The sequence below is a fragment of the Cydia pomonella genome, chromosome 24 (genome assembly GCF_033807575.1).
Source record: "Cydia pomonella isolate Wapato2018A chromosome 24, ilCydPomo1, whole genome shotgun sequence".
Taxonomy (NCBI): Eukaryota; Metazoa; Arthropoda; class Insecta; order Lepidoptera; family Tortricidae; genus Cydia; species Cydia pomonella.
The window spans coordinates 4102933-4125866 of record NC_084726.1 but is presented as its reverse complement, the minus strand read 5'-3'; the positions used below and the strand labels follow the sequence as shown (position 1 = coordinate 4125866).

At 36.2% G+C, this 22934-nt stretch overlaps 1 protein-coding gene and 2 long non-coding RNA genes across 5 annotated transcripts in view; all 3 read left to right on the top strand.

The window, feature by feature from the left end:
• Nucleotides 1–22934, top strand: part of LOC133531232 (uncharacterized) — a 452362-nt gene that overhangs the window by 23148 nt on the left and 406280 nt on the right. The window lies entirely within an intron of this gene.
• LOC133531230 (sperm surface protein Sp17) overlaps nucleotides 1–22934 on the top strand; it is a 364739-nt gene that overhangs the window by 68272 nt on the left and 273533 nt on the right. The window contains exon 1 of one of the 3 annotated variants that reach the window (XM_061869383.1): nucleotides 5346–5507. The exons of 1 other annotated variant lie outside the window; for it this stretch is intronic. The gene's annotated coding sequence lies outside the window, so the exon portion shown is untranslated. Of the gene's footprint in view, nucleotides 1–5345; nucleotides 5508–22934 lie in introns of those variants that run through there. One more of the 3 variants, XM_061869386.1, reaches the window with a different exon arrangement.
• Nucleotides 10759–11407, top strand: LOC133531056 (uncharacterized). Its single transcript, XR_009801441.1, has 2 exons — nucleotides 10759–10942; nucleotides 11014–11407. It is a non-coding gene; the product is annotated as an uncharacterized LOC133531056 (long non-coding RNA).

The window sequence follows — 22934 nt, the reverse complement described above, 5'->3', positions numbered from 1 at the left end:
AGCGGGTAATAACTTTTACCGCTATTTAAAGTATTTAACATATGGAGAAGAGGAATTATTTTGCACAATTATAGAAGAATGAAATAGGGAATATTACGCGAAACTTTCCGTTACGTGCCACTACCTCAATCCATCACAATCTGAGGGTCCACCGCGAAACAAGATAATCGGAATTCCGTTATCTAACCTTTCTATCACTCTTGCATATTCGAGCGATGAAGAAGCAGATAACCAAATTTCGACTTTCGCGTTTCGCGGTAGGACCTTTGAAAACAAACCGCCTTATCAAAAAACAGTTTAAGGCACAGTATGTATAAGTTACTCTATGGTTTATGAAAGGTGCTAGTGCTGCACTCTGGCGGCAGAACATTGCAGTAACTATTAGGAGAGATGGTTGAGTTAAAGAAAGTGGTGCTTTACGAGGCCGTGCTGTACTGTTGCAATCGTGGCCCACAAATAGTCTCGCCGTAAGATCAGCGCTGACCTTCAGGTCAGCATTATGCTGAAGGCGAGATAATTTCGTGGTAGCTTCATGTCTAACTCTTACGCCATTCAGACAGCACGTCTCTGGAACGGTCTTCCCCCTAACATTAGAAAAGCTTGCTTTCAAAAAATCTGTGCGTGATATATTTGCTGGCAGTTCAAAGATCAATTACGAGTAGTATCAGTCTCACGAATTGGTTATATATATATATGGTTTAAGAAGAAATTTATTCTCAAAAAGAATTTACAAAATTCGCTTACTTGAGAATACAATATTTATATAATATATCTTAGGACTAACATGCAGACAATGTAAGATTATATATATATATTTATTTATTTATGTAATGTATGTATGTGTCTGTATGGTTTAAACGCACCTCCTACAATCTTTTCTGCTTTGCCCTAAAGTTGACTGGTAGAGAATGCCTCATGGCATTAAGTTCGCCTTTTCTTTTGTGCAATAAAGTTTTAAATAAATAAATAAACAGTTTCAATATGTTTTAGCCTTTTTTTATAATATATATACTTCTGTATGTAATTTAAGTTTTACCACGAAATAAATGATTTATGATTATGATTTATGGTATTAAGTTGTGGTGATACTTGGTCGTAAATTTTTGAGAGTGTTCTCCAAAATACGGATATCCATGAAACAGTAATATTGAACAGCAAAAAAGGGGTTTAAAAATGTTTGCGTGGTCATGGCTGCTTTTAAACGAGGGGTGACTGGGGCAATCGGTCAATTCATCGTCGGTCACAGACAGGCGTACATGTGGGAGTAGGTTTCACGTACCAGATAGTTGAAAGTGGACAATCGCTTCTCGTTACAAACGTAGTCTTCATTTTTAGGGTTCCGTAGCCAAATGGCAAAAAACGGAACCCTTATAGATTCGTCATGTCTGTCTGTCCGATTATGTCACAGCCACTTTTTCTGTCTGGATGTTGACATTGACACTTATAAAATATAGCTAAAGTTAGACCAAGATAAGTTGGCAGCGAAGTGTCATTGTAAACGTCAAACTTCTATAAAATTATGACGTTTACTTAACACTTCCACAGGCTGGGCTATCAAAATCAGTGCCAACTTATCTTGGTCGGACTCTACGCCCCTTCGATTGACTTTTTGGATTTTTTACCGAGCGCTAGCGAAGGTCTGTTTCAGCTTGGACAAAAATGCTTTCACATGTCTGGATGTTCAACAATACAGGTTACATTTTCTACCGATTCTCGTGAAATTTACAAGGTCCAAAATTTGAAATTAATTATTTTGTCGATTCCGTGTTCGGATTTTTTTTAAAATGGTTAAGCCATGGGGATTCGCGAGATCTACAGCTGACAGAGCTACTATTTATTGAAATGTCAGCTTAATAGGACTAATGAAAAAAACTCAAGTATATGATATAACTAAAGAAAGTCCAAAATAATGCCTTGTACATACAAAACCATTTGTTTCATAAATACGGAACCCATTGCGACCATTTCTGATTGCGGTTGGACAGGCGTTGACGCGAGGACGGCGATTGGTCGACGCCATTGATTTATTACAGAGCTGCCGCTGTTACTGATACCGCATTCGAACTTTAATAGTAGTTTATGTATCTGTTACATAAGGAATGAATCAAAAACAGCTGGGTTTATAAAACGAGCTGCTTTATGTACACCCCTTCAATGACATTATGAAATCCTAATCCTAAATTATCCTAGTAAAATGCGGATATGGCACATTTTTGAAAAAAAAAAAAAATTTTAAGTCGTTTTGTGCCAATTATATCATATTTTTTGTTATTTTAGGAATCATTAAAAAACGATTTTGCTCAGAAATGGATAAGGCACAAACGTATTCTCAGCCGATGATTAGACATTTCGCTCGCATTCATTGGTGCACATGAGATGCATTCGAGGTGTGTCAAGGTCATATGGTGGACATGTCAATAACATGATCAACACCTTTTTTATGTAAGAATCTGCCTCATGTTGTACCTTATTTTTAATATTGTATTTTTTATCTTATCCGTAAATATTTTTTTTCGTTTCGTTAAAGTCGGATAAGATTAACAATTACTTTCATAAAGACATTGTTTGACTGAAAAATGGAATTCCTAAACCATCTCTAGTTTAATTAAAAATAAACAAAACGATACTTCTATTAAAGAAATCTTCGTAAACTTCGAAGTAACATAAATCATGAGTAGGAAAATGCCTTCATAAAACCTTTGGGGGTTGTTTCAGTTTCGAATAAAATATGATTTCATAAAAACGAGCCTTATAAGAAGCGTTTATCGTTATTACAAATATATTTTTAACATCATCTATTTGGAAAAGGCCTTTTTCTTCCCTGCTGGGAGGTATCAAAGTGGCACTTTTCTGTTCTATGACACAAGTTTTTTACTTTCTTGCATAATATTTTTTTAGCTTAAATAATATTTTAAAACATAATTATTTCCACATAGGTGATGTAAAAAGCAGTATGTCACATTGTAGCAAACTTATTTCTACCTAGGGCGTAATCCTTAACTACGCTCATAATTTAAGGTACGCTCATGCCGTAAATATGCCATTTTGCTCCCTTGTGACACAATATATTTTTTTGTTTCAAGACGGAAAATATGTCTTAAATGTTAGATTAGGTTTTATAAAATATTAATGTATTATCAATGAAAGAAGATACAGTCACTAAAACTATTACCTTTGTCACCAAACTATTGCCAAGCTAATACCTTTGCTGACTGTACCAGAAAAAGTAACGTGAAAATACAGGATGGTTTAGGATCTACATAAAATCGGTAGTTTTAGAGTGCCATCTATGAATTTCGTGAGCCTAATGGAGGTCGCGCATTGGCTATTATATAACGTTATATAACATAGTGTGACAGGGACAACATGATTGTGTTTTATGTTGTCGTTCCCACACAATGTTGTATAGCATTTTATTACAGCCAGTACGGGACAGCTATATAATATGATGATCGGGCTTTTATCAAGTATGTAAGTGCAACCATATATATGTTAACAGCACCAATCATGGGAAATGTAAGAGATAATTGGGAGTATTTTTGATATTTCACCGACACCTGTAATTTTTTTTATCGCTTTATGCAGTAAAAGTTGAATGTCGTTTTCTACGTACCGTAAAACCACCCAACTATAGTCCAAAGCTCCCAACTATGGTCCACAAATAAACTCAATTTTTCTCGTTCAGGTGTGTATTTTACTATATTTTTGTAGTTCTAAGGCAAAGTATGTTTATAAATGGAAGGTAAAACTAGGAGTAAACCAAAAGAAACATTGGTATAGATACTTAATTTCCTTTTGAACTTGTGGACCATAGTTGCAGTATTGGACTAGAGTTGGGTAGTTTTACGGTATTTAATGAAAGTTGCTAAAATTAGTTTTAATATAATTAACAAATAAAAACTATGTTTTCTTGCCTCAGTCATGGGATGTATGGCGCCATTTGTAAACTAATAAATATCAATGAAAAATTAAATTTAAGCAGCTTTACTGCTCTTGTTTATGGTAAAATGTTGCCAGTGTCTAAAAATTGATCGTAAATAATTATATTACAGGATTTATATATACCATTACTGGTGCCAGTCCCATCACAGGAGTGTTTACTATATATTTGTACATGCAAATTCATGTCAATTCCACAACCACGCTATATGAGTTCATACAGATAACCTTTAGCCACAAATTATTATTAGTATGGAACCCAACTAAGCCTTCATAAAGACATGTCATGCCGACCCTTATCAATAAATACACACCAGTTAAACCCATTACGAAGCTTGTGACAGCCATTCATTATTAATTCCATGGGAACTTGTATTATGAAAGACACGATTTTTAAGTTTATTTTGAAGTGAAAACTTCTTTAGGCACGTTGGGCATTTTTTGAGATGGGAAACAACGATTTAACTTCTGACACTGTTACGGTCACTGTAACCTACACCTCTGTATATAGGGTTTTTATTTAGTCACCTGCAATAATTTACGGGGTGAATATATAGGTCATACTGACCAACTTTTACTATAGGACCAACCCGAAAAAATATTTTAGTCTCCCATTGAAAATGTCAAGGTTAGACAGCCGACAGCCATGTATGAAACAGCCAATTTTTTTGCGATTATGGGGTTTGGTCCCTTTTCCTCCCCAAAGTTGCTTAGTATGACCTATATTTCATCCCATAAATTATTACAGGTGACTAAATAAACATGCTGTATGAGTACACACGTAATTGTTCAAGTTTTCACTTCTGTTTGCACTCCCGGAGGGCCACTGTTTTTATTTTCATATATTCGACTGGCGGCATGCACCAAACCGTAATGAGGGGCGGAAGAAAGGGAAGGCCATTGCCCAGCAGTGGGACTCAAAATAGGCTACTAAAATAATATAATCACAAAATTGTATCAGATAACTAGATATCATACGTAACCTTGTATCTCTAACGTCGAATGATGGTCAAAGGTTTATGATAGTTCAGTTTAAATTCGCTTTTGGTTGGACTTTACTTAGATAAATATGCTATTAAAGATCCCGATAACCCGGATATTGTACATTTTATCTTAAAGCGTCCAAAATATGCGTTATTACACTAATAAAGTCAGAATATTCTTACCTTTATGACATCCTTTAAAATGTTTCACACAAATTATTTATCTGAAAACTGTCCCAACTAAACCTACCTTAACTCATGACGTAGCCACCCTTGCTATATTCCACACATACCAAGTTCACCTCAAAAAACCAGTATAAGATGAACTATTTTAAGCATACAATTGTTACTGATCGAGAGCCCATATTTCGCTGGTTATTTAGGAATACAGTAAATGTTGAAAGGAACAACTGAGACTTCGCGCCGCCGCGGCACAGTCCTCCCGCTCGCGGAACGGAACGCACGTCGGTTCCAAATTCGAAATTTCGACCACCCGCCTTTTTAAACCAATCAGCGTTACGCTCGTGTGCAACGACCAATCGAAACCAATTAGTGCATTCAAAAACGGATCTCTGTGTGTCACAGGTAAGTTTTCTATTACATTTTTGGCAGCCGGTTTTCTTTGGTTATTAATTAGATTAGAAGTAATTAGTAGGGTTCCGTAGGTTATATTTACATGTATAGCCTTGACAGGGGACTACCTGCGAAGGATTTATTAAATCAACCTTGAAATGGGTCCAATTATTTAGTAAGGGTTCTTTGTTACGGCTTTTTATATTCTGAATATGATCGCAGGCATAAAAAGGTACGGGAAATTCTTTCAGTAAAAGTAGCGGTAAAATTTTATGTTTTCATACAAAAGGTGAATTCTTTAAGATAATACGCTGTAAAAACTTAATTAAATGTAAAGGAAGGAGATGAATAATGAAGTGATTTGTCTCTGGAAATGTCCACAATTCATTTTACGAAGAGTTCTCGGGTTTTAATTTAATGTTATTCTTCCTTTCTTGTTCTAACATTTTAGTTTTCAAGCTCCAAAGAGTAATATTTCTGTATTTTGGAATACTTTCAACTTTTAGTTCACTAAGTTTCGTTAAACAGGTTTCAGAAGAACTCAGGGTTTTCGAAGTATTATGGGGCTTTGCAGAAAACGAAACGAAACGCTATCATTTATAGAAATGATAGACATTATTTTACTTTTATCGTAGCATTTCGTTTCGTTTTCTGCAAACGGTTGTCATGTTGGCTAGGTCCTACAGGTATTTTAAGACAATTATGTTGACTTTTAATATCCGTTTACAATCTTTGCATTTTACACTAAAAAACTGTTATTTTTTTAAATTAGTTTCAGTAGTTAATGGTAAAAAAAGTTGTCAAAAGTTCCATACAAGGCATTGCCTGATTTGAAAAACTTACAGTCATGACATGATCTACCTATTGTACAGCTGTCTATATCTAACTAGGCTTGTTTGTGATTATGGGTGAAAGACGAGTTTTATTAGGAACTAGCGACCCACCCCGGCTTCCCACAGGCTCCACAAAACCTTCTGTTGATAGGTGAAAACGCACTAAAATCCGTTAAGTAGTTTTTGAGTTTATCGCGAACATACAGACATAGAGAGGCGTCGGGGGACTTTGTTTTATAAGGTGTAGTGATTACATGTACAGATTTTTGGTAGAAAATCGCTGTTTTTCCAAAACAGGCAATGGTTGGCATGTAAGGCAATGATGCTCAAGTCAAATTCTCTAGTGATAGTTCTTAAGGACATAGTATTTTTATAAAATTTTATCTGAGTTTATAACCGTTGCGCTATAATTGTAAAGAAAAAAGTAAATAAATTTGGGGACTATCTCAGAAAGACCAACCCAGCCCAAAAAAAAGCATAGCTATCTCTACGGGTACTAAGTGCTGATAGGTGCATACTTAAATACATAATACATACATAACAGGTACATAGAAAACATCCATAACTCAGGAACAAATTCGTAATAAACACACAAAAGGGTCACTATCAACTAGGCTAGGAGGCTGTTAAATTTTTTTACAGTACACGTGGTGCTACTTTACCGCCCTAATGCAGTAATTAGCACTATACGTGGCAATAGCGAAAATTTAAATTACAATGTGTACGGTAAATTGTATAATACACGTGCGAAAAGGTATTTCCTACTTTTCACACATGTTTCGTAATGTACTATTAAATCAGTAACATATCACGGCAAGCTACACTGTCTGGGGAAACACTTAAAAACTAATTGAATTAAGTAGTTTAGCTGTTATGAAATCTGTTTATATACCGGTTGTGGCCTGCAACAGGAGAATAAAGTTAAACTGTAGGCTGTACTCCTCAAACTGACCAACATTTGTTCCGTGACTTTTAAAAATAGCTTGTGTTTTGATTTTTAGTACACTTTAAAATTTATTCTAAGACTCAATGTAAGTATTGCGAATGTAGTAATGTTTAAAGCGTGATGAGCAACGTCAATTACACTGATGATAGCATACATTGAAGATAATATTTCATTTGTATATAAAATAGGAAGTCAAAACTTCATAATTTATTAAAGGTTTTGAACAAAAATAAAATAAAATTTGAATAAAAATCCTGTAAATTGATCTAATGGACGCTCGATATTGGTCTGGTCTGTCATTGCCGTTTAGTTCGTGTAGCTACCGTTGGCGCTTGTTGCGTATGCAGCTGTAATGTTCAGCCAAGGTGTGGTTGGACCGGAACGATACAGTGCTATGTTTACGATGCTTGATATATAAATAATCTTTAATTAATTTAGTCCTTATCTTTTATCTATTTTTCAATTTGTTCACTCTATATTATTTTACGTCTTTTTCCTTCTTGTCTGTTGTCTTTCGTGATTTTTCTCACTTGATGGTCTCATCGGATGATCAGCGCTGGAAGCCACCAGCCACATGTTGAGATGAGGCCATTTCGTGGCACTTTATACTTTCTTTGTTTTGGTTATATTATGTAATATAATGTGTCTTGTTTGTGTTTACGAATAAAAATTATTGAGGACTTCAATCTATGTTCAGAGTCCCCAGTAAGCTCGGTTCTCCATACAAACGTAAATACGCTCTCATTTTCAGACGACTAGCTAGATTGCTCTGAAACTTTGTACTTACAATAGGATAAGGTATATCTAGTCCTGTAGGCCTAAGATGGTCGGCTCTTTATCATTTGTCACCATGCCTGTCACGTTCTAACAAGTATGTAAGCGCGAAAGTGACGGGGATAGTGACAAGTGATGAAAATGGAACCATGCTGCCACCGCTGCTGCGGTAACATGGTTGCATTTTTATCACCTGTCATGCCATGCGTCACTCTCGCACTTACATACTTGTTAGAACGTGACAGGCGTAGTGACAAGTGATAAAGAGCCGACCATATTAGCCCTTTAGTAACTAGTTTATGTAGCTTTAGATATCATAGTTAAAAAAATACAGCGAATTTATAATAAATATAAATAAAGTTTTTTATACAAAGTTTGTTTTTGCTCTATTTTATTTACAGTTTATACACGGTGACCTTAGCCATTGGACAAACCCTCAAAAACTCACGTAGGGTTACTTCTCAAAAATGCTCTGACGTTAATATTTTTTTAATTAGAACAAAAGATAAAAAAGTAAAGTTTTCGAACAAAAGTTATTTGCAATAATCGACAACAAAAAGAAACACTGTGTTAATCTTTGGCAGTGTTTTTGACAATTCGTTCGAAATATTTGATAATGATGACATTTGTCAAAAGTCAGAAGCTTATTAGTGTCATAAATAAAAAGATAATCAAAAAGGTCGAAGAAGGTTCCATACTATTCTTTTAGGATATTACCTTATAGTGGGGTTTTTAGGTGCACTCAATGTATGGGAACCAATATTTTTCTCATTAAAGCATGAGACTTGGCACACTTGTTACTAAGGTGGACCAGAGTCGAAAACGCCCGGGAGGCAGCGGGAGACACCCCTCTAGGGGGGAGGGGGAGGGGGTGAAGTTTTCCTACGCCGCGCGCACTGTTGGTCGTTATAACTACTAAACTATAGCTACTAGGGCAAGTGTGGTATCATTTTCGGATAAATAAAAGATGGTCAATCATTTTCTAAAACAAAAAAAACACCTTTACATAGAAAAAAATTGAAATACGGCCCAAAATCTAAGCTCTTTTGAGTAAAAAAAATCTTTCAAGGTCAATAAATTTTTAATGATTACCGATATCGGATTAAAAAAAATATATTTAAAAAGGCGCATTAATACAGATTCCAAAAATATAAGTAATATTGCAAATATTTAAGAAAAAAATTGTTTAAAAAAATATAGAACACCGCGCGGCAGAGTCGTAAAAAATTCTTAGCCAATTATGAACATCAAAAACGAGTTTTATAGGTTGCTAGTGTCCTGTAAGCTGTAACTAATAAGGATGGAGTTTTCATTAGATATAGTATATCATCATATCAGCTCATATATGTCCCCACCGAGGGGCTCGAGCCTACCCTGCATTAGGGTGATCGGGCCTTAGTCGATCACGCGAGCCCAGTGCGGGTTGGTCGACTTCACACACAAGCTTCGAGTTTCCTCGCAGCCGTGTGCAGGTTTCCTCACGATGTTTTCCTTCACCGTAAGAGCGTCGAATAAACGTACATATGAAATCGAGATTCGAAAACACATTGGTATGCGGCCAGGATTCGAACCACGACCTCCCGCACAGGAGGTAGCGGTCTTAAGCATTACGCCACCGACGCTCTCTATATATAGTATATAGCTCAATTTTAATAATTATTTGATAGAAGACATTTTTTTATCGTGTGTATAAGCATATTTAAACTTATGGCTCAGCTGGGCACGATTTCAAGTGACCCAAAATCTATAAAGAAATTAAACAAACAGTATAGAATTTTACTTAAAAATGTTTATTATTTACATTGTCCCCCACAATCGCAAAGCTCCGTGCACTTAAGTTGCCGCTGAAAGCACCGGCACCTCGAGCCGCCGCACCTCTTTTTGCATCTGCACCGGATCATTTCCAGGCATGCATCTGCAGCTACGGGCAAGTCTGTCCATGTAGGTTGCCAGCTTTCACTGACTTTTCTCCATCCCCAGTTAGATGGACAGGGAAGATTTTGATTCGGTGACATCTGACCCCATACATGGACTGCTTGGAACACTGCCCGCAGGAAATGCTGGTATAGAGCAGCTTTCGTCGGAGGTATATTCTCCAATTGGCGGTCTTTTTTCGAGAATAGGTGCTTTCGGGCTTCGTTTACGGTTATAAATGAACTGGCTCTAAAACAAAACAAAAAAATTAGTTACTAGACTATTTTATTGTATTGCTAGTTTTAAAAAGTGCTTATTACCTGTCATATAAAATGACGACAAACTTTTCGATTACTGTAAACGCCTCGCTAGTACTCCCCTCATATGCTGCCAGAAACCCTTCTGTGGCATTGGGAAATGCGTTCCATGCATCTATTGCACTTTTTTTTCCTTTCCCGTTAAAATAGGACACAGTATCACAACCTGTGAAGGCATGGAACAGGGGGAGGACTTTCGCTTTTTGTGGCCCTGTAAAAGAAAATAATATGTTTTATATAGCCCGCCTAGCGTTATAGTCTCAGTGCATTCTATTCTATTCTAGCTAGTGGCTAGGGCGTAACGTAGATAAATACAATTTATAATTATTTTTTACCTAGAGTTTTTGCTATTTCGTGACAAGGAAGGTACTGGTGGTGTTTACCAGTACCTACGTGTACCCACAGCTCTTCTAGCTCAGGTACTAGGCGGGCTATATAAAACATATTATTTTCTTTTACAGGGCCACAAAAAAGTCCTCCCCCTGTTCCATGCCTTCACAGGTTGTGATACTGTGTCCTATTTTAACGGGAAAGGAAAAAAAGTGCAATAGATGCATGGAACGCATTTCCCAATGCCACAGAAGGGTTTCTGGCAGCATATGAGGGGAGTACTAGCGAGGCGTTTACAGTAATCGAAAAGTTTGTCGTCATTTTATATGACAGGTAATAAGCACTTTTTAAAACTAGCAATACAATAAAATAGTCTAGTAACTAATTTTTTTGTTTTGTTTTAGAGCCAGTTCATTTACAACCGTAAACGAAGCCCGAAAGCACCTATTCTCGAAAAAAGACCGCCAATTGGAGAATATACCTCCGACGAAAGCTGCTCTATACCAGCATTTCCTGCGGGCAGTGTTCCAAGCAGTCCATGTATGGGGTCAGATGTCACCGAATCAAAATCTTCCCTGTCCATCTAACTGGGGATGGAGAAAAGTCAGTGAAAGCTGGCAACCTACATGGACAGACTTGCCCGTAGCTGCAGATGCATGCCTGGAAATGATCCGGTGCAGATGCAAAAAGAGGTGCGGCGGCTCGAGGTGCCAGTGCTTTCAGCGGCAACTTAAGTGCACGGAGCTTTGCGATTGTGGGGGACAATGTAAATAATAAACATTTTTAAGTAAAATTCTATACTGTTTGTTTAATTTCTTTATAGATTTTGGGTCACTTGAAATCGTGCCCAGCTGAGCCATAAGTTTAAATATGCTTATACACACGATAAAAAATGTCTTCTATCAAATAATTATTAAAATTGAGCTATATACTATATATAGAGAGCGTCGGTGGCGTAATGCTTAAGACCGCTACCTCCTGTGCGGGAGGTCGTGGTTCGAATCCTGGCCGCATACCAATGTGTTTTCGAATCTCGATTTCATATGTACGTTTATTCGACGCTCTTACGGTGAAGGAAAACATCGTGAGGAAACCTGCACACGGCTGCGAGGAAACTCGAAGCTTGTGTGTGAAGTCGACCAACCCGCACTGGGCTCGCGTGATCGACTAAGGCCCGATCACCCTAATGCAGGGTAGGCTCGAGCCCCTCGGAGGGGACATATATGAGCTGATATGATGATATATTATATGTAATGAAAACTCCATCCTTATTAGTTACAGCTTACAGGACACTAGCAACCTATAAAACTCGTTTTTGATGTTCATAATTGGCTAAGAATTTTTTACGACTCTGCCGCGCGGTGTTCTATATTTTTTTAAACAATTTTTTTCTTAAATATTTGCAATGTTACTTATATTTTTGGAATCTGTATTAATGCGCCTTTTTAAATATATTTTTTTTAATCCGATATCGGTAATCATTAAAAATTTATTGACCTTGAAAGATTTTTTTTACTCAAAAGATTTTAGATTTTGGGCCGTATTTCAATTTTTTTCTATGTAAAGGTGTTTTTTTTGTTTTAGGAAATGATTGACCATCTTTTATTTATCAGAAAATGATACCACACTTGCCCTAGTAGCTATAGTTTAGTAGTTATAACGACCAACAGTGCGCGCGGCGTAGGAAAACTTCACCCCCTCCCCCTCCCCCCTAGAGGGGTGTCTCCCGCTGCCTCCCGGGCGTTTTCGACTCTGGTCCACCTTAGTAACAAGTGTGCCAAGTCTCATGCTTTAATGAAAAAAATATTGGTATTGTCCTATAACGACCCCACTATTAGGAGCTACTAACACATACAGGCTGCTCCAAAGTAAAAAATGGTAATTTGTTAATTTCTTCGAAACCGCTAGACCGGTTGTTATGATAATTTGTACACTGGTTCTAAATACCCTAATGCATATGTACATTACGGCTTTGTCCAATGGCTAGGGACACACTGTACACCTCATGTCATTGTATGTGCAAAGTTTTGAATGAGAACGAAACTCGATTCGTACGCGAAGGTGATATTTGGCCGCTCGTTTTTGCTCATATCTTGAATATCCGTACAAATAGCATTATAATTACTTCGGAAAAAAGTTTTACCATTAAAGTTCTTACAAATTTAGTTGTTTATTTTTACTCTATGATCAATAAAAAAGGAGCGCTGGTGGCCTAGCGGTAAGAGCGTGCGACTTGCAATCCGGAGGTCGCGGGTTCAAACCCCGGCTCGTACCAATGAGTTTTTCGGAACTTATGTACGAAATATCATTTGATATTTACCAGCCGCTTTTCGGTGAAGGAAACATCGTGAGGAAACCGGACTAATCCCACCAAGACCTAGTTTACCCTCTGGGTTGGAAGGGCAGATGGCAGTCGCTTTCGTAAAAATTAGTGCCTACGCCAAATCTTGGGATTAGTTGTCAAGCGGACCCCAGGCTCCCATGAGCCGTGGCAAAATGCCGGGACAACGCGAGGAAGAAGAGAGCTCAATAATTTAGGAGGACACATTTTTCTTTCGGGCGATATATTCCGAAAATATTCACTTCATCAAAAAATGGTTTCCGAAAAAGAAACGAAGAAAACTTTTATTCGTACAAAAATATCTTTCATATACTTTACCCTTCATTTGGCCAGTTTCATAAAAACAAGATCGTTAAGCGCTTTAGTACAGCGATAGCAAAGCTTTTATAATTAACTTACTTGCTCTGAAGGAAGTTCTAACGATGCTGCAATTAGCGGTTTTTGTCTCGGATTAGAAGTACGGTATGGATCAGTTAAGGCCTGTTCACACTGGACACTTGTGTGTAGGTGTGCACGTACGCGTTGTAATGCACAGACCGTTATGACGAAAGTGGAGGACCTGCGCGAAATCACCTTTTCATACAAACGTAGACCTCATTTTCCTCTCTGGAATTAACGTTATTGAAAATATGTTGATTCACTTTGTTGAATATCACAGCTATGCTCTTAAGTTTATTAAGAATTTTTAATTTTTATAGGAGTTAGAAGCATATACAATGTTGTATGAAATTCAAATTGGGAAGAAACAAGACGCGACATGCAGGTTCTGCAAGGAATCAGAGGAGACTGCAATGCACATTCTCTGTTCCTGTGGACCACTAATGTCAAAAAGAAGTACCCACTTAGGGCGGCACGTATTGCAACCCTATGAGGTACAGAACATTACGGCCCAAAGAATCTGGAATTTCCTGGATTCAACGGGCATCAGTAATGAACTTTAAAGGGCTGTCACAATAGATCACTACCTGGTCGACGTGGCACTCAAAGGCCCAAAAACCTCAATAATAATAATAAAAATATGTTGTATGAAATCTGTTTTTCGCTCCTTATTTTTGTAATAATACAAAAATCGAAAAACCTCAAATGTAGGGGCATAGCTATGGCTATAATATACATAAAATTATGAAGAACTATTTTGTAAAATGTCGATATCCAGAGAGGAAAATGGGGACTACTTTCGTATGGAGAATCGACCTGTCTCTTTCCTCTTATGAGATACGGCATATCGCTTGCGTGACATGTGTCTGCGCGGCTTCAACATTTTAGTGCACGTGCACATGCACGACCTACGCATATATAGCTGATGTGTTCTGGCCTTTATATTTCAGGGACTTTTTCATTTCAGCATTAGGTATACACTATCATTGAAATGGCTGTCAAGTGCATTGAAAGGGTATTACGATAGCTTTAAGTAGGTAATATTATCTCTGTTATTCTATAACCGTTTCGTTATCTAATATGACTAGCAATCCACCCCGGGTTTGCACGGATTAGCAAATTATACACTTAAACCTTCCTCAAGAATCACTTTATCCATAGGTGAAAACCGCATGATAATCTGTTCAGTCGTTTTTGAGTAAATCGCGAACGTAAACACACACAGACAGGCGCGGCGGGGGACTTTTATAAGGTGCAGTGATTTTAGACCTTCATCATCATCATCATCATCATTTAAGAGCATGGCTCAAACTTTATTTACAGCACGGTTTTTTTTTAATTTATAAACGAGGAATAGGACAACTATCCGCCATTTAAATGTCTAAATTAAATCGTGTAAGTTATTACGTTCACATAGAAATATGTTGTATTTATTATGAAACTCACCTTCACTTTGTTACGACTCGTTTAATAAAACTCATGTTTTAAGAACCTTCATTATGTACCAGATATAAACTTCTGTTATACAATAAGTACATTAAGAATGGTTAAATTTAATGGGACCGGGAATTGTCAACTTTCAAGATAAGAAATGATTCTTTTAATTATTAAGTACAGAACCCTAAACTGTCTTATTAGACAGCCATCTTCCGTTATGAAAGTATAGTACAGTCGAGTTAGAAATTAGGTCAAAGTGTAAAGATACAGTCGGCCCCATAATTGCCGCTTCGGAAACTTCGTTACTTTGTTATCCAGCACCGAGTTTGGCCGATCGATCCGCGAAGTACAGTCTCACAGTAATTACATTTTCGAGTAATTATAATTTTTTTTTAGCGGTATCATGGTTGCATTTTTATCACCTGTCATGTCATGCGTCACTTTCGCACTTACATACTTGTTAGAACGTGACAGGCATGGTTACAAATGATAAAGAGCCGATCACCTTAGCCCATAGATATAAGAAGTAAGGAGATTTATAACGAAGCATAATTTCAACGAGTCTCGCTGTCTCCAACTGTCCCCCACCACATCATTAAAGGCGTGGCCAGACAACCAACTCACGCGCTGTGATTGGCCAAACCGCGCGGTGTAGGAGCCTAGAGCGGCGGCACTAGAGTGAGGACAATTCGATAGAGCTATCGATATTTTACATGTTCTGAAAATGACCTGAAATTCATTTGTAGTTTTACATGTATGTAAAATGTATAATTAATGGTGCAATAAAGAATATTTACTTACTTACTTACCTTATAGTTTAGACATTTTTGTTTTAAGTAATAATTGCCATAGACTTAATTTATATTCCTTTAAATTTTTGACCTTATTTACGAGCTAAGAATTTTTAGGTACGTGTAAGGTATATTAGTTGAGCCATACGTTCTCTCACAAAGGTTTTTACTGATAAAATGTAACACAAAGCTTATAATTAAAAAAAAAAAACATGTACCATGATGCGAAAGCTTGTTTATGCTTAATTAATCAAATTGGTTTACATTTTAGTCATTAGTTGATGTAATGTTTCTTTAAATTGTTTACTTTGGGATTGTCGTTAGACGCGAGCGCTTCATTAAAAAAAAGTTTCAGTTTATTATAGCATATTTCGTCACCAATTGAAAGCAATTCCAGCATGTTATATAGTAAGTATAATGCACCATTAAATAAGATTTTATATCGTATGTACGAATAATAAGGAAACAGTAATCATAATTATCAGTAAAAATCTTTCTGATAGAACTTTTGGATCGACTGAGTATACAATATACTATTATTTTAAACATATTTATATTCTATCTGTAACTGTAACTGGAAACATTTTTCTTGAAAATGATCCGAACCAATAACACTTTTCTCGCTCGTAAACCAGTTAGGGCCCTCTTCCTGTAGCATCCATCCATTTTTCGTTAATACTGGGATTTTCGGGAAACTGAAAAAAATTGCAATCATGAACATATTTCTTTTTTGACTCACTGTAAATTCCATTCACTACCGTTTCTTTTTCAATTGTTTACTCTAAATAATTGTATATTATTATTTTCAATTGTAGTATTGTTTTTTTTTTTACTTGTAAACCGTATTATCCACCACAGGACAGGCTATGCCTAGTGTGGGGGCCAGCATAAATGTAATACTGTTATTATTTTATTTCTGAAATAAAACATTTGTACATTTGTACAATTGTACTTAAATAAATCAGTTTATTTTTTGGCTTACCTTTTCGATTTTTAATCCAAATTAATAAGTATTAAATTAAATATTAGGTGCATATAAAATAATTGTAAAATTTTACTTGAAAAATAATTACTTTCGTATGAAAGTAATTATTTTTAATGTGTGTATATAGTATATCCAAACATTTTTATCGATAACGCTCAAAGATCAATTATATGCACGAGCACCACTCTACTTCGCGGCGTCAATGAAGGGAGCGGTTGGCGGTCGTACCAAGAAACAATAATGTCCCTGTGAATATCGTTAGCGGTTTAATGCATTGCGCCGTTGCTAAGGACACTACAAATAGTTTTCCATGCCAAAGCGTCAATGTAGAATGCATAGACAAATTGCCACGCGTTTGTATGACAACATGGTCTGACTCAGAAAAATCATATGTCACTGGATTTATTTGTTAAAATGTGTGGTTTTATTGACTAATACGTGAAAAAAAATGTACTATGTAACTCCATGATCCTTATAGTTTTCGGATGCACTCCTATTTCGACACAAAATAACGCTACAATTCGGCATTTCAATAAAATTGACGCACACATTGTTCAATGACAGCTAATTTGCTACTGTCTTACGGTGGGCCGGTATGGCCACGATGTGGCCATGTCGCGGCGACACGCGCCACGCCTCCGTCAGCCATCTAGTACTTTCTATGATCTGAGTGTGTAGCTATCACGGTTCATGAGATAGGTACAGCATGGTGACAGACGGACAGACGGACGGACGGACAGCGGAGTCTTAGTATAGTAATATGTATTAGGACTCTACTTCGTTCAATAACAATTTATTTTAGTTTTAAACGCACCGCCTACAATCTTTTCCGCTTTGCCCTAAGATTGACTGGTAGAGAATGCCTCATGGCATTAAGTTCGCCTTTTGTACATTAAGTTTTTCTTTTGTGCAATAAAGTTTTAGATAAATAAATAAATAATAGGGTCCCATTTTACCCTTTGGGTACGGAACCCTAGAAATATAATTATCGAAACTGCTTACAACATATTAAGACAATTGATTGAAAAATACGATAGCATTTTTGCCAAAGCTGAAACTGAGCGCTGTCAATTTAAATTATAAAAACAGTCAACCAATAGTAATACAGGATGAAATTGTTATGTTTGATCATACGATGAAGGTCATACTGAACCATTTTTACAATGGGTCCAGATCCGAAATCGCGAAAAAACCTGCCGTCTCATACATTTTTTTTCACGGGTTTGGGGTTGGCCCCATAGTAAGAGTTGTTCAGTATGACCCACATATTCACCCCTCACGTATGGTCCACATAACAATTTTACCCTGTATACCTGTACCTAGGTAGAATTTTTATGTCAAACATATTTTTAATGCTATTAAGAAAACCAATCATGCAATGCAAATTGCATAAAACTAATCATGTAATGTCTTATTAGGTATATAGGTAGACAAAATTATATAAATCAAAATATATTATGATTTTATATTAGCTGTATCTGTCGATTTCCTTGATAATGCATGACGCCGCTTTTTACTGTTTTCACCAAATTTTATGTTAAGAATAGAATAAAGAAACAACGAAAATGGTCTTGAAAAATAAGAAGGGGTTTAAAAAACAGTACCTTGTCAGTGAGATAAAATTGTACGTATCACAATCAAAATCACGACTTGATATGCAATCGTGGCGTGTGGGGTACGAAATGTACTGAATTTATAACAAGTCAATGGCGACGAAAAGGTTAAAGTAAAATATCTGTAACTGCGTTAAATATTTATATCTCCTGTTGACCCACTATGACGGCCAAGGGAATAAAATTTTCAATATAATGTTCGCTAGAATACTTTGTATTCTGTCTCGCGATATTTTTATTGAAACTTTATTTCGATAGCGTCATTCGAACATTTTATGATCGTGTGACATTGTAGCTAAGTGTACAAATGGAGCGATAGTAATGGCATTCTAAAGGATCAAATGATTCAGAATGAACCCATATTAAATAAATAAATAAATATTTGGGGACAATCTTATACAAATCGACTTAGCCCCAAACTAAGCAAAGCTTGTACTATGGGTACTAGGCGACGGTATACATACGTATATACATAAAAAACATCAATGACTCAGGAACCGGGATTCGAACCCAGGACCATCGGCTTCATAGGCAGGGTACTGATCCTGCCTGACGACTGCTGACGACAGGTCTGGCCTAGTGAGTCACTACCCACTACCCACTGTCGTTAGCGGTCGTTACTACTATAGCAAGATTGCAGCGACACATTGCTACCGCAACAACTGACTGCATTGCTACCGCAAATGTCAAAAATCCGGGCAGTAACATTGTTTTTGTCAGCAGTAAGTTCACGCTGCAATAGATATCTACTACGAGTATTAGTGAATCTATTACGAGTATTTTCACTCAAACTCAGAACTTAGTATTCATATAACGTTATGTCACTGTTACTAGTTACGCTGCAATTTCCATTATTGCGATATTGAGATAGTTCGTGCAATGAATGCATAATAGTGGATAGTTAGCAGGTGTAGCCAATGAACGTTATTGGATCAATTTTAATTGTTCGATAGAGGACGCGCAGCCAATATGGTATCGGTAAAGAACTTAAGGTTCCTCCTCCCGCAAAATACCGTAAAACGATTTTACTTTGAACCATTTTTGAGCAGAAAAAAAATATAACAATGTACATTATAAGCAATGATATGGTTTTTTTGGAAATCTATTTTAATTTAAATAAGTGAAAAAAAAAGTTTGAAGTCACACCTACTTCTTTCAGTTGTATCCTTATTACTACTGCAACTTTTATCGAAAATATATGAAACTTAACAATCTTTCTCAGAAAAAACAACACTATAAAATGATTTGGTTTTCTTGCTTTTTGCAAATTCCTATGCCTCAATTCTTAAAAAATAAGCCTAAATCCTAGGTCTCTACCATTACCCCGATCTCGTCCGTATAGTCAGTGCGGGGCAAGTTGTGTTGATGGACGGAAATGTGCGGCGTTGCGCGCGCGAGCAAGCGAAATTCTAATTCAAACGCATAGTTCTGCGCGCTCGATTTTTTGCAGCGCGACGCGCGCGAGGGCCTTGGCGTCTGATGCGGCCTTAAGTAAAACCCATCTTGCATGAGTGTGGATAGACATTCCGGTGCGAAATTTGTTACATAACGTAAGGTTAAGTAAGAAATATTATTTGAATAAATAAAAATAAACCTTTTCGTTGTCGTTATTTTGTCCCATCAGCCAAGCGACAATAGTAGGACAGTTTGTTAGAAGAAATATTACAAGGTGTAAGAAAAATAGTGGGTATCCGTTTAAGGGCATAACTATTCGGTATCGTGTTCTGATAAGCTAAAATTAGGATAAACAATTTTTGAAGTGAATTTTTTTTTTCTACGGGGCAAGTCGTGCAAGTTGACTAAGCCTACAATACAAATGCCAATAATTTTTCGCGAGAAAAAGAAATTCTACTTTTTCCTAAACACGATACCGAATATGCCCTTAAATGCAAAGCTCGGAACCGGCTTATAAAATACCGGTAAATACCGGTTTATTTCGGTTTTCTTAATATTATTAAAATTAAGTATAAACTAAATAAATAAAAACTAATAAAATAAATAAATAAAACTTGTTGCACTTAGTTATAATTAACTGTGTCGCTGTACCTATACTGTTTGAAAAATTCTCGGTTATTAATATTATTGTAACTACATAAATATCATTTCATCACTATTAACTTTTTCCATATTGATATTACTACAAAAACAACAAGAACTCGAAAGTTTTAACAAAAACTAAAAATAAAATACTACGCCAAGTTATAAAGCGTTGAGTTCAAGTGTTGGCTTTGAAATAAAACGACATTCGTTACAAATGTATGTGAGAAGCAAGCCATATTGTTGAGTGTGGGTTTTATTCATGTCGTAATATAACTGTTGTACTTACGTTTGACTTTTATATTTATTTTAAATATAATAATCGTTTTTACAGTAACATTAACTAAATTATTATTCGATGTAATTTTAATTTTGTTCGGAATTTCAATGACAGGTATTTTGAATAACAGTTTTGAATGATTCACGGTTAGTATCGACGGGATTAAAACCGTGAACAAGATGTATGTAACTGCGTTGAAGTATCGGGAGCTCAATAAAAACAATACAAGAGGTAATCACGGTTTATATCCCGGCCGATTTAAGTCTCAGATATTTTCAGTTGCAATAAGAATAGTAAAATCAAAGAGGTTTGCAAATAGATAAATGATCTAACATTCTGAATTAATCGTACGAGCGAGCGAAGCGAAGTGCATTCGATTCGGAGCACACGGTTGGCTAAGGGCACATCCCGGCATTGCAATGTTTTTAAGCTGAACTATCAGAGGATAGTTTGATGGACTATAACTTAAGTAAATTTGTGCTTATTTTAATGAAATTGGGTAATGGTGTAGTTTAGGGCATTATATTTTAGTCATGAAATTATGAGCAGGCTCGATCAAGGGGTTATGGAGCTAGAAGAGCCTACAAGTTTTAAAAAATATTAGTGGGGGGTCTTGCTATTCTGGTCATTTATTTGCAAGAAAGTATGGTCGAGTTTGGTATCAAATTATAGGGCTCGGTTTACACATTTATTATATTGTTTTTTTTTTTTTTTTTACAATTGTATAATATTTAGCAAGATAAAAACGAAATAAAATAAACATATATAGGTATTTGACATTTGACAAGAAAGATTATGGCTTACCATAGATACAATTTATTTTAATCTTTATGGTTACTTTCAAGGGCTCCACAGACCTTGCAATAAATCGCAGGCGTTTTACGATCCTTCGCTGAATAAGTGGTGCATTCAATTGTCAATCAACCTATCTTTTTGGCGAACCACGAGTTTTCAGTTCACTACTAGTGTTGTTTACGTCAAGTATTAGTCACATTTGGTAAACATTGATATGATTTAAACATTGATAACGTAATAGCATGAATAATAAGTACCTTCAGTAACCAGTGACTTAAAATAAGTTGTGTCTGCCCCCTTCGACCTATAGGGATGGTGGCCTATCGTATAGTTATTTCCATGAGAATGGAACGAGAACAAAAGCCGGCGCAATATACAGCAGGATTAACAACTCGTGGAACGCAATCAACGGCTGGTGCTGTGGTTTGAACAGGTAAACAAAAGTTGATAGAAATTGAATCCTAATGTTTGACTTATTTAAGGTTAGGTTGAAGGTAATTTAGTCGTAAAGCTAATATTACAAGTAGATAAACTTTTCGGCTTGAGCTGATGAAAAAAGAAATCACCCAATAGAAGAAACGAAACGAGAGCGAAACATGTTAAGGAATCATCGACTTATAAAATACGTGAGTGACCCCTTTTCATGCAGTTAGCCATATTTGAATATGTCATTATAGATCAGTAGTACAATACATTTTTGAAAAAAAAATGGTAAGTTTTTAATTTTGATATTTTCATCCATCAAAAAAAAAATGGTCACTGTACTAGTTTGTTTCTATTCGTGCAATACTATAGCAAGCATAATACACTAGGAAGGGATGCAGGAAGGGCATCGCAATAGCCTGTCGGACGATTTGTCTGTCGTGTTTCATGTAAGTCCACTTGCTTATCAAGAGCATATGTGACCAACGCTAAGGTAAACCAGTACGAACCTACTCCTTAATTATACAATGGGTTCTTTGTACCTCAAGGTTCAAGTTAAAGTGGCTAAGCAAAGTACTACGTACCCGCGCTCCATCGTAATCATTATGGAAGCTGGAGGTAAGGAATGGAATCTCCATGTACCAAAAAGTGTCATCAAAGAACCTTAAATAGGTGGCGCTACAATACCTAGAATACTTGAAAAAAATTCAATCATAGACAGCGCACTTCACACCGTCAATAACGCCTAGGTTCTTAGCTACTCTAGCGCTACTCTGGAGAGATTTGGAACTATTATTTATAGCTGACAGCTGGACACTTTTGTAACAGTTCTACCATAAGGAATTTCACTCCTTTTAATTCCACACTCCGTAGTAATCACAATAACATGCAGCCTATCGTGTAATTCATATTATTAAAAAACCTATAAGATTGTTTATTAGAATTCCAAAAATTTACTCCAATAATATCTGAATGTTGGAAAAACAATGCTTATTTTCTTATTAAACGAATCTAGAACAAAGGACGATATAAAGCAGGAATAACCTTGTGGAATGGAGTAATCAACCCGGGCTGGTGCTGCAGTTTAAACAACGGGTAACAAGAGTTTCAAGAAATTGAATCCTAGGATAAACTAGGTTTCATCCATGTTTGACCTACATAACGTTCTATTCTATAAATTCTGTTTAATTTCTTTTTCTCTTGCATTTCTTTAATGAAATAGGAAGTTCACTGGTTCAATATTAT